We start from the raw sequence: 12,117 nt of genomic DNA, 5'->3' as shown, positions 1-12,117 counted from the left end.
CACTTACATACAGGTGTCTGGAATATTTAACTGGCCCCTATAAAACGTCTAAGGCTAAGCTTATCACCTAAAATGACTGCGAGCTGATACATATGACTGTGTCATTTCTTTTGTTGTTTTTCTTTTCGTCTACACTAAATCTCTTTGCCAAGAATAGTTGATCTGTGCCCCAAAATGCAGCCCTGGGTAGGCAACCAGGCCTGGCGGAGATAGAGGACTTTTCTAGTTGTCATTATCTGCCTTGCGTGATGTTTGTTCACAAAGTGAGACAAAGAGAAATGCAATTTTTTTCCTTATTTAAAATACAGTATATTATGCTCTAGTTTTGGAAGCTAACCCCCCAAATTAAATCATTTGAGGGGCAATTTGAGTTATACTACGGTGTGGGGGGGGGGCTCTTCATCAGGAGCTCTTCATCAGACGGTCTGATGAAGAGCCATGAAAAGCTAGGCTCGAAACGGCATGTCCACTATGGTGTAAGGAACCTTAATAAACCTTTAAAGCTTTGGAGCTTACTTCAGTGCGAAGTGCGAAAACTATTTATTTTCTTCTATTCTTGGCCTCGGCCCAGTATAGTTTAGTTAGTGGATGTGCGTGCTCTATTGTATTTTTCTGTCTAAAGATCACCCCGTCATTCCTGTATTCTATGGTGTGCCACTGCCTATACACTGACCCACCTCTCAGTCCTATTGTGTCTTCCATAACAGAATCTTTATCCCAATATGTTGTTCTGAGAAACCATGTTCAATAACTGCCGTCGGGTGACACCACAGACGTTCTGAACATCATTGCCAATCTAAAATGTAACAATGATGTCATACTAGCCACCCTGGATGTTCAGAGCTTATACTGTACTTGTATCCTGCATGATATTGCAGGGCTCACATCCATTTCAAATTTCCTGGGTAAACATCCTATACGAATATTCTGCCTCCCTCCACATTTCTTGTGGAACTGGCAGAAATGGTGACCAGCCTGCGTCGGGCCACTGACATCTAGTTATGCCACTGCGTTTGATATCACTAAACAGCCCTGCTGCGTATACCACCTGTTTTGAATTTGCACATAATGCAGGAGACAGCAGGATGTTGCTTTACTGAAAATGAGTGCTTGACTGTGCTTCCAAAATCCAATGGCAAGATGTCCGCGGTCTGCAAATAATATAGTCAATTGCAGCTCTACCCCAGATTTTGTAAACAAAGCTACAGAGCTAACAAACGATTTTGAAGAAAGACTGAAAGAGGCTTTGCCAAAGCAGACCTCGATTCTGCATACGGCAGAGCATTACGCCTCTTTTAAAAGATAAACCCAAGAAGTCATCTTAAAGACTTGTAGACTTGTTTTTCCACCCAATACACAGAAACATTAACATTAGAAAAGGTTTAAAGCAAAAATACATACTTTTGGATTTTTAGTATTTTCATAAAAAAGTATTTTGTATTAAAAATCCAAAAATATGTATTTTTGCTTTAAACCTTTTCTAATGTTTATTTGCCATCTAATGAATTATCTTACTTACACTTGAGTTCTCCACATGATGTATTCATTATTGCTGGCTGTGTGTCGTGAGGAAGGTCCGGAGGGAAACGTTGCATTAAAAAGAAAAATACTTTATTCCTTTCATGACTGTGTGACATACCATTGGCTAATTGAAGGGCCTACCCCTGATCCTGACTTGTGCCATTCTGTGTAGCCTCTTCGGGCTATATGACCTGACGAGGATGTTATAGTTACGAGATCGAAACGTTTTTACTTGCTTGCTAAATAAATAAACTGTTCGAGTCTGCTCCAGTGCCTTCCAGTCCCTTCTACCTCATACAAGTCCTGCTCCTGGGATGCACCGGACCAGCCTAAAAAAGGGCTTGAGGCGTGGTGGAATCCCCTGTGCAGTAGCCTCGGAAACCCAGACGTTTTATTTCACCTGTGCAGTGGTTCCCAAACTGTGGTGCGCGTTGAACGCCCTCTAGGGGGTGCATGACATGAAAAGGGTAATGGCGGTTTTATGTATTGAGCAGCTGTGGGAGTCTCTCAGTGCATTGACATTCCGTGATTATTTGCCATAATCATATTAAAAAATGTATAATTTTCGGCCAAATGCAACGAGACTGAGCGTTGGGGGGTGCGTCAGCTATAGGTCAGGAGGTAACAGGGGGTGCACGACCAAAAACATTTGGGGACCGCTGCTAATGCTATAGAGCATTTGTTCAGTAACAAATGATCCCTGTCTATCCCACTCTTTAATATGGTAAACAGAAAACACCCATTTATCAGCTTTTCAGTTCCAATTTTGTCTTCTCATTTATTTGTGTCATCACTTCCGAATTTCACTTGTCTGTATCATTTCTGTTTAATAAGGAGCAGGAGAGAGATTGGAACCTTTAAATTAGATGAAAGTGCCAAATCACAAGTTGTCTCAAGACACGTAGCCTATAGAGCAGAGACATTGTTCCACCCTGAGCAATCACTTTAACAAAAAACGAAAGAAACAAAAATAAATCCCTCTTAGCTGAAGGAAAGAAAGAAAGATCGATAAGGCTCACTCGCTCTTCAATCTACATGTGGAGGGGTGGAATCGTTTCCATGTAGAAATATGTTCATACACTTTCAAATATATTGTCGCTGTCAGGCACAAATCTACATTTTTCAACTAAAAAAAAAGAATCACTGCTATTGAACACTATATGTCCGTGAGATAGTTTTACATGCGTTTGTCAGTTTGTTAGTTCAATGTGTTTTGTAAACGCCATTGACAATGAAGGGAAGATTTACATCATAATGTGCCTCATTACATAATATTGTCTCTTTATTGATAAAAGGATCCCTGGCTAATATGACAAATATGTCTTAAAACATTATACTTGCCCTCTATAACTAAAATTACAAAATAACAATAATAATAATAATTATAATATAATAATAACACCATAAATATTTTATTTCTTTCATAAATAGAGAATCTTTCATCATGTGTAGTCTAGCCCTATGGAATTATGGAATGCATATGCTAATAAAAAACAACTTAATACTTCCTAAACTTAACATCAAAGCAATGTTTAAAATATTTTTTATTAGCACGTGCATTCCATAATTCCATAGGGCTAGACCACACATGACATCATCAACTTGCATCAGGAGCAGTCCCTATTGAGTGAAAGATTCTCTATTTATGAAAGGAATACAATATTGAAGGTGTTTTTATTTAAAAAAATTAGTAATAGGGCAATTATAATGTTTTGAGACATATTTGTCGTATTAGCCAGGGATCCTTTTAATGGCGGGAGGATTTTACAATTTACAATTTAAACAATAGAACAAGTCTTTTCTTGCTAGTTTGAACCCTTCTAACTTTTTCATTTGATACAAATGCCTGACAGTCATAGCGACTGAGAACGTTTATCAATTATATGCAAATTGTGCGTGTGTGTGTGTGTGTGTGTGTGTGTATGTGCGTGCGCGCGTGCATGCGCGTGTATTGCTTACTTACCATTAGATTGGTTGAGTTTCAATTCTAGTCATCAACGCTGGTCTGGCCATGTCTGTGCTGTGCTGTGCTCTGCTGTGTGTGTGTGTGTGTGTGTGTGTGTGTGTGCGCACGTGTGTGCGTGAACTTCACTCCAACTGGGTCATTGTGCTCCAGTGCACCTCATCCAGGAGAGCTGCTGATACAAGAAGAACAATCAACAAATAAATTAGACATAGCATCTTCTTCATCGCCATACACGCTGGCGTTTTCATGATTCAACCATCCTACTGTAAAATGTGCAAAATCATGCATCGCGAGAACCATATACATCCGTCTGTCCGAACGATCGACTTCCAACTTGACATGCATCATAACGAGGAACCCAAGGGCATGGGGGGAGTGGGAAGTCGGTTGGATAATCCTTATTTTTATCCTATAATTAAATTACCTAATAGGCCGTCCGGGACCCCTAGGCCAGTGATTCTCAAACTTTTTCATGTCAAGGACCCCCAAATTGAATGTATTTAGCCAGGGAACCCCATAGCAGATCTATACAAGCTCACAACACCTTGAAGCTATATGTATGACATCTAATTAGTTTAACCTGTAACACAATTGTGTACAATAGTGTGTGTGGGGGGGAGGGGGGTACCTACTCCATCTCTCCCTCAGCTATAAGGGGGTCCTTGGCCTGAAATACCTTGAAGGCCTACATGGTGGGTGGGTCGACCCCGGTCCGCGGACGTCAAACGTAACCGGCACACTGTTGCTCCGATAACGGTCACACCAGGGGCATGCGATAGGGCCATCTTCAAAAATAGCAAACAAATAAAAATAAAATACATCTACCAACATGATGTGATTGACACAAGACATGCAGGCTTAAGGGGTTACAAGTACATGCACAGTAATGGTTCTTAACATGGGTCCCCATGCAGTTAAATCAGTATAGTCTTCACTATTATTACAATTATTACTAGTAAATACAAACAGAACACAGAACAATGTCTATAATGAGCCCAGTTGTTCTGTTATATAGACATACAGCGGCAGTGGACACGGACAGATGTGCGGGTGGGCGGACGGACGGACAGACAGACAGACAACTGACAGACCATATTAGACCAAACGGTGTCTCCGAATAAAGGTCCGTAGATGCCTGGAGCGTTTATTTTGTGTGATTCATTCGCATTAGTGTTATGAGCACATGCACACAGAGCGCTGTTGTTTTTCAAAATTAGGTGGGATTTCCACCAACCTGTATGAATGGAGGCATCAGCAAGATTAAAAGGTTTGAAATAATAATCGTGTCGCTTTTTCGTATCGTTTATTCTTGTCGCCACTGCAGTGGAAAGTTGAGTACTTTTACTCAAGGGCTAGTGCATGCACTTAAGTACAATTATGAGATATTGTTTTACTTTACTGGAGTATTTTCAATGTTCACTCGTGTTCCAGTACATCTCAGAGACAATTTAGGCTTGTACTTTTTGTTTTACTAATATTGTATTTTAATCATCTGCAATGGTTTGAACAGCTACATTGTTTATTTTGATTATTATCACAAAACATACATTATAACAACTTTAGCCATATATACTATGGCTATTTGAAAATAGCAGATACAAGGTCTCAAGCGAGAACTTGTAGATTGGCTATTTCAAAAGATTTGTATATACATTTTGAAGGCTTGTTAAATGGAACATTCTGCATAATGACTACGTTAAGTATATATTTTTGATGCCAATACTTTTGTACTTCTTTATTTACCCAGGGAAGTAGCTGAGCACAGGTGCTCATTTTCAGCAACGCCCTGCACATAGAAACACACAGACAGACACACACACACACACACACACACACACACACACACACACACACACACACACACACACACACACATTAAAACCTGGGAGCTGACCAGTACAACCACAGTCTTATACTGTTGGCCACTAAGCAGCTCCAGGGGGAGCAGTTGGGGGTTCAGTGCCTTGCTCAAGGGCACTTCAGCGGTGTTGGGCAGTTGGGTGAGTGATGACAATCACTTCCCCACCCAGATATTTTCCTGCACGTCCGGGGAATCGAACCGGCAACCTTTCGGTAACGAGGGCGCTCCTCTAACCCTTAGGATACCGCTGCCCAACTCAAGTTAATTTTGAATACCGGACTTGTACTTGTAACAGAGCATTTGTATGTGTGGACTGGTGGTATTGTTACTTTTACTTAAGCAAAACAATTGAGTACTTTTTTCCACACCACTTGCTTGTCGCTACTGGTGCGTGACGAGCTTATAACCAAACCGCATATATTTGAAAGGAGTCCCCCAGGGTTCTACTCTAGGGTCTTTTCTGTTTTCTATTATTGTGGGGAAAGCTTTTGCTGAAAATAGTGTGATCAACAAGCTCACAGCGTCTATGCCGCGCGACACGTCGTGAGCTATTTGATTGGCTATTTTCAGCGAAAAGCTTTCCCAAATTCATAATAACAACACAAACAGTGTCATTATGAACGCCAACGCAGGATTTAGCACGAGAATCATGTTTAATCAAATGTTTCCATAAGTGTTAGCCATTATACAGTGTCTTAATAATAATACTAATAATAATTGTAATAATCATCATCATCATCATCATCATCATTGTAGCCTAGTATACGTAGTAGTAGTAGTATAGTAGTATAGTGCTATTACACATAATATTATATAATTTTACCATACTTGTGGTTTGCAGAGTAGGTAGAGCAGCTTACCTTAATTATCTCCATATAGCTTGAATTGAGGAAAATGCAGTTCAATAATAATAATTATAATAGCAATAGAAAGTGCAATAAAATAAATAGGAATCACATGTCCAGCCTGCTCTTTTTATGAGCCTCTGTACATTTGCACTCGTGCAAGTGTAGAGAGAGAGAGAGCGAGAGAGAGAGAGAGAGAGAGAGAGAGAGAGAGAGAGAGGTTCAGTGACTGTAAGAAACCCACAGGCTTCATTATGTATCATGACGTGATGTGATGACGGCAGGAGAGAGGGAGAAGGGGGAGGGGGGTGCACATGCGCTCATCCAACACCAGAGGGCGATGACAAATCAGCTGTTGACATGATTTTTTACACTTCTAGGGAAAGGTTCATCTGTGTGCTGCTGTCTTTGATGACTGCGCAGAGATGACCGACTACAGAGGTCAGGGGACAGTCCAGAGCAGTGGTTCCCAAACTTTTCAGCTCAAAGACCCAAAAGAGAAATTCAACGTTTGACCAGAACCCAAATAAAATAGCAGATAAAGCTTACAGCGCAGTTGTGGAATTTATTAGATTTATTTATTTTATTTCTTCATGAAATTACTGAAAATATATATATTTTTTAACTCATTGAATTTGTTTTATACTCCTGGTTAGTATTTCAAAACATGTAAAGGCATGTGGCAGCTAATTGCATTGTATTTAAAAAATTGAAATAATATAATATAAATAATATAATATTCTTGGTCCTCCCACAGTCATCTGAGGATTACGTTTGTAATAGAATCATTTAGTTGAACAACTGATTTTTTATGTTTGCTCCACTAACACATCTGTCCCTGAGCTGAAAATGTGGTGTGCAAAATATTAGTGATATGTTTTTTAAGTGGTGCAACCACTTCCTTAAGTAGCTTTGTGTGTGCCTGGCTGGGTGGGTCTGAGCTATAGGCGTTCCTATAGGGAGTCTGGAAGTTCTGGGGACCCCCACACGGAGTTGCACCACTTACTTCACACGGGTGTGATTTTTCTTCGCCTCAAGGTAAACTGGACATGCACTGCCTCTGCATTGGAGCTTAATGTTTTATTCTTGGAAATTGGAACCCTGATTTTCCAGTATTGTCACAGATGATTGTTGTAATATACAACATGCTGTGTACTTGTACAATGTAGTTGTACGTAACTATACAATGTAGGCCTACTTATATGTATTGTGTACTGCCTGAACTGTGACATACTTTATAGTCAGCTCCTGGAGTAGAGCAAGCAGCAAGGTCAAAGCGTGCTGCGGCAGTGATTGTGATGTCTAGTCAGTGACGTCATTAGGACATGAGGATCCAAGCTATATATGTGCTGTATTAATGTAATAAACTTTGTGAGCGTCTTAACGTGATACTGTCTGGTGTCATGTTATTGTTCTCCCGGACTGGGCCTGTCCGCCGTCGAACCAAGGAAATATTCAACCCGGGACTCATCACACACCAACCTCAGCCTACACACACAAGACCGGTCTGTCAGAACCAGACGAGGGTCCAGTAGGCCTACTTAGTATAGTATCATAACAATGATGACTTTGGTTAGAAGAACTTAGAACACCAGATTCAGCTCAAAGTAGGGTTTTACTATATGTTTTGGGAGTCAAATTATTTTAAGCCCTCTGCTTCAACTTCAAGGCTAGTCTACTGGTCCACAGCACAAGCTGTAGGCTACTGTAGCCCTCATCGTAAGCTCCCACTCATTGATTCTTCATTCTTCTCTGTCATGCTGCAGCTGCAGCTGCATGGGCTTCAATCAGGAGAGAACATTGTCATATGTGTTTCTGCAGTGGCTGAAGAAGGAAATTATATGGGTAGAATGTGGATTTCCTGTTGTGTTATGTAAGAACAATAAGGGACATTTGTAGGCCTACTTTTCACTCCACTACTTTGCAATTTGCAACCAAAGTGTTATTGCTTGACAAAATAAAATCCCCCACCGTTTTAGGATCAATCAATCAATCAATAACAATTATATGTCAACTTAGTCAGAATTAAATGTGCTAATTTAGATTATTACAAAATCTTTATTTAACCAATCAAAGCCTATATTATTAACCTTTATCTAGGCTATTTGTAAACAGCAAAGAGCAATTTACAAGTCACAATGTGACTCATGGTGATCTTTTCAATCGGCTGCTTTCAAAAAGTTATATAATAAATAAACAAACACACGCACGCACGCACGCACTCACACACACACACACACACACACACACACACACACACATTATTTCAGAGTATTTCTACATTGTGGTATTGCTGAAATTACACTTAGAAATAAAAGCAGTTCTTCCACCACAGCAATATAATATCATTGATATCATGTATACAATTCCAGACCAGCTGGCAGCTGAGAGCCAGCTTGTAGTAACTGGGTCTCTCGCTTGTTCAGCCGAGCTAGTGTAAGCATATGAGGCGGCCAAGCCGGCCATGTTGTAAAAAAAAAAATGGCTGCCTGGATTTCGTGACATGACGACCACACGCACGCACGCGCGCACGCACACACACACACACACACACACACACACACACAACTTTGGAGAATCGAGGTAAGCATGCAGGTAAGAGTGGATAGTATAGTGGAATAAGAGATAAGACTGATTTAGTGCAAAACAGTCAGACTAGCCTAGATTAGTTTACTCTACATATGACATGATTATTACATAACATTGTGATTGTGTTACTGTGTTACAAAGCACTGTCAGGGAGGGATGATCAGCATATCAGTATATATCTGTCAGCACAGGGTGTAGCTGATATATTTTTGTCTAAACACAACGGATAACATGTTCAAATATGTAAACAATCAAAGTAAACTATTCTAATACATTTATTGAGTGGTAGGAAGTAGGCAATGAGGAAAGAGACGCCATTGCTTATTATTCACATTAACCCACACACATCTCGCGAGAACTAGGGAGAGGGAGCCCAGATCTCCAAGCCATCGCCGCCCATCTTGGATAGCACCCCGAGGGCTGGTAGATCTGCTCTTTTGGGGCCCTGTATCTCAACTAGAGGAGTATCGAGAGCAGTAGTCGGAGTTGCCATGTCCGCTTAATATAAGCGACTGTGGGCTTGTTTTTCTATGAAGTTGCTTGTAAATTTTGGGATTGTTTCTAAAGTGCTGTTGCTTATTTTTGGCTTGAATTCCTGTTGGTTGGTTGTTTGAACTTTGAACCAGTGGTCCTCAAACATGTTCATTACAAAGACCCCGAAATTAATATTTATTTCATAATTTGTCTGCTGAGTGCAGACCCCCATTTGAAAATATGTTATGCCAGGGCATGCATATACAAGATTTGCGTTGTTAAAATACATTATTCACATTTTTCCAAATCTTTTTGAAAATAGCAAGCTCAGAAGATTTTTGGGCTTATTTTAATATACCTGGTTGCTTGTTTCTCTCACGAAATCCGGCAACACTAGCAGCAGCCCCCGGATGGTAAAAAGTGTCATGGCCGCCGGAGCTGACCTGCGAAAGTGAGAGAGATAAACCAAGGTAAAAATAAAACACATTATAAACCTTCACAAAAAAAACCTGTTTACACGTTTACGTTGTATACACATGAACCTTTGATCTCCTCGTAAAAGTGAGCGGTGACGTTTGGGTCATTTTGTCGCGTCGCGTTGGGCAGTTTTTGCATGGGTGTGTGTGTGCGCGTGCGTGTGACGTGTGTGTTGGGTTGTTTTAATGTGTTGTCATGTAACGTTGTTCAACTCGCCGGGTTGTTGTCACAAAGTACTTCACGTTATTCCACAGACAACAACTTCTGACTGGAACATTTGTCCACGTAACGCGTTGCTGCCCTGTAGTGCAGATGTGTCCCCCAAACTTGCTGTGAGAGTGAGACTCCCTGGACTATATATATATATATATATATATATATATATATACCTGTGTGTGTGTATATATCTCCCCTGGGAAATGATAAACAATAGATATCTATCACCCTGAAACCATAGTATGAGCCTTTAACATTTAATTCACTAATACCTACACATTAACACTCCAATAATGCTAATAGTGAATATAACTTCCATTTTGTACTGTTACTAATGTGTCACGTGTTGATAAAGTTGATTTGTTACATTGTGAGGTTACAGTCCAAACATATCACTAGTGTAGATCATTAATTGTGCCAAATGGGGGTCCATGGTGTAATGCCTATCAAACTGGGGCTCCTAAAGAAATTAACTATGTTGAGAATCATTGCTCTATATCAGTGGTTTTCAACCCTTTTCATCTCAAGGTCCATTATTTTATTAGCCACGGACCACCATTTGATGAGATTTAGCCTCTCGGACACAAAAGCCAAAACTAAAGAATATTTTGTCTTCATTGGATAAGATTTTGTCTTTTTCCATGCTGTATGCTGTATGCTGTATTGATGTTGGTACCATTAGGAGAGACAACAAGCAGTGTGATCAAAGTAACAATTCTTCTACATTCTCTAATAGTGCGGAAGGGGTCCATTTGGTTACCAACTCTACATCATGTTTTAGCTGGGGACCACCTCAAGGGTTGTCATTTGTGAGAGTCTGTTTTTGCTTTAATCCATGTCAATATTTTTAAATGCACCATAATTATTTGGCAGGACAGAACGAGGCCTCTCATAGTCACACTGGCTGGTTACTAAGTTATGACCAAAAAAAACCCAACAACACTGTTAATAAAGACAATATGCATGTAAAATCAATGTATGTATTTTTTTTATTCTCAAAAAACTTGAAAAAGCACAGTATGCAGCTTTACATAACAGAAAAGGCAAACATGACGTCCTGCACAAATCAGTGACAAATACTGTTGCACTACATGCACTACAAGCATGTAGTGATGTCTAATAACATGGGACAACGGGGCTTGCACTTGAAAATCTCTAGTTCTAGATCTCTAGAAAATCATAGTTCAGTTAAATCTCTCAAATGTTAGGAGACAGACTATTTAGGTGCAACTTAAGGTTGATATTGTACTTCTGCATGCACTTCTTTCTTTTGTACACTAGAAAACAGGCGTTCAACATGTTGAACGCAGTGTAATTAGTGTCCTTAAGAAGTAATGGAGTCTGGCGAAAGCGTCAGAGCACACGTCAAAAGTAGTAGTGTGTCAAAATTAGCTCCATTTGATCGCAAGGTCCTGCCAGTACCACCGAGGTCTTGCTGGCGGCAGGGAACTGTACCGTCTTCTGGGTGAATCTCTTCTTTGCTGGTGGTCTCTTTATCTTGTAGGCTAGTTCAATCTCAAGCTATTTATACTGTACCTGCCAGACAAGTACAGGTGATGGCCCACATTTGCATTCCTATGACAATGGTCGCGCCCCTGAATGGGCCAATGGACGAGCAACATGCTGCCCACTATTCTCTGTTTTGGTGCTTTTTTTCTCCTCCTATTTGTCAGTCTGTGTTTTTCAAAGACTAGACAGGTTCACGGCATGGGACCAGTTGGCCTTCAAAATTAGGGCCTGCACTGAAAAGAGTCAAAAGACTGTGGCAGTGGCTAAGAATGAATGAATTAATACCTGTCAGGGAATGTGTTCATTTATATCTTCCGATGTTAAATGCCTAATACACAATTAAATAGTTAATCGCAGTTATTTGTATGACAATTGTCAACTTAAATATTTTGTAATCGTGACAGCCCTAGTTGTTGCAGATGTACAGTATATGAATGGACCTGTCTTTACATGTTGTCTTGCAAATGTAAATGCATGGACATGTCTTTGTATTATGCACCAAATTAATGGCCGAATACCAAATGTAGGAAATTCGAATAGCCGAATATGATTAATATTATGTTATGTTATGTTATGTTATGTTATGTTATGTTATGTTATGTTATGTATGTATGTATTTGGTTAAAATTGGTAGGGTTTAAGTATGTATGTATGTATGT

At 40.0% G+C, this 12,117-nt stretch overlaps 1 protein-coding gene across 1 annotated transcript in view; it reads left to right on the top strand.

Annotated features, from left to right (window-relative positions):
* Positions 1–9,682: 9,682 nt before the first annotated feature.
* Positions 9,683–12,117, top strand: part of LOC308333261 (zinc finger protein 518A) — a 28,277-nt gene continuing 25,842 nt past the window's right edge. Inside the window, exon 1 of the mRNA XM_080789534.1 lies at positions 9,683–9,726. The gene's annotated coding sequence lies outside the window, so the exon portion shown is untranslated. The remainder of the gene's footprint in view (positions 9,727–12,117) is intronic.

The sequence above is a fragment of the Protomyctophum bolini genome, assembly GCF_963924005.1.
Source record: "Protomyctophum bolini genome assembly, chromosome: 18".
NCBI lineage: Eukaryota > Metazoa > Chordata > Actinopteri > Myctophiformes > Myctophidae > Protomyctophum > Protomyctophum bolini.
The sequence above is the reverse complement of the archived record's forward strand: the minus strand, read 5'-3'. Positions and strand labels throughout refer to the sequence as shown.